The sequence below is a fragment of the Aptenodytes forsteri genome, unplaced genomic scaffold (assembly GCF_000699145.1).
Source record: "Aptenodytes forsteri isolate BGI_AS27 unplaced genomic scaffold, ASM69914v1 Scaffold54, whole genome shotgun sequence".
NCBI classification, from domain to species: domain Eukaryota; kingdom Metazoa; phylum Chordata; class Aves; order Sphenisciformes; family Spheniscidae; genus Aptenodytes; species Aptenodytes forsteri.
In genome coordinates this window covers 18,005,518-18,005,780 of record NW_008796044.1, presented here as the reverse complement: position 1 = coordinate 18,005,780, position 263 = coordinate 18,005,518, and positions in this window count along the sequence as shown.

The following is a 263-nucleotide window of genomic DNA, read 5'->3' as shown; positions in this document are numbered from 1 at the left end:
TCCCCTCTCAGCCCTGCTGCCCCCTCCCCAGGCCACGGTCTGCACCCCGATGTACTCCCCTTCATCGCGGCCCCATGCGCAAGACCCTCTTCCCAAATGCGGACTCTCACCCCCGCTCCTCCAGCCCTCCCTTCACCCCGCGTTCCCCTACGCCGCAAGCCGAGCAGGTTCATCGGTGCCTTTTGCTTGCTTGAAAACTTGTTCTCTGTGGCAGACTGGGTAGATTTGCTGTATATCGCCCCAAGAAATGCCATCCCCCCCCG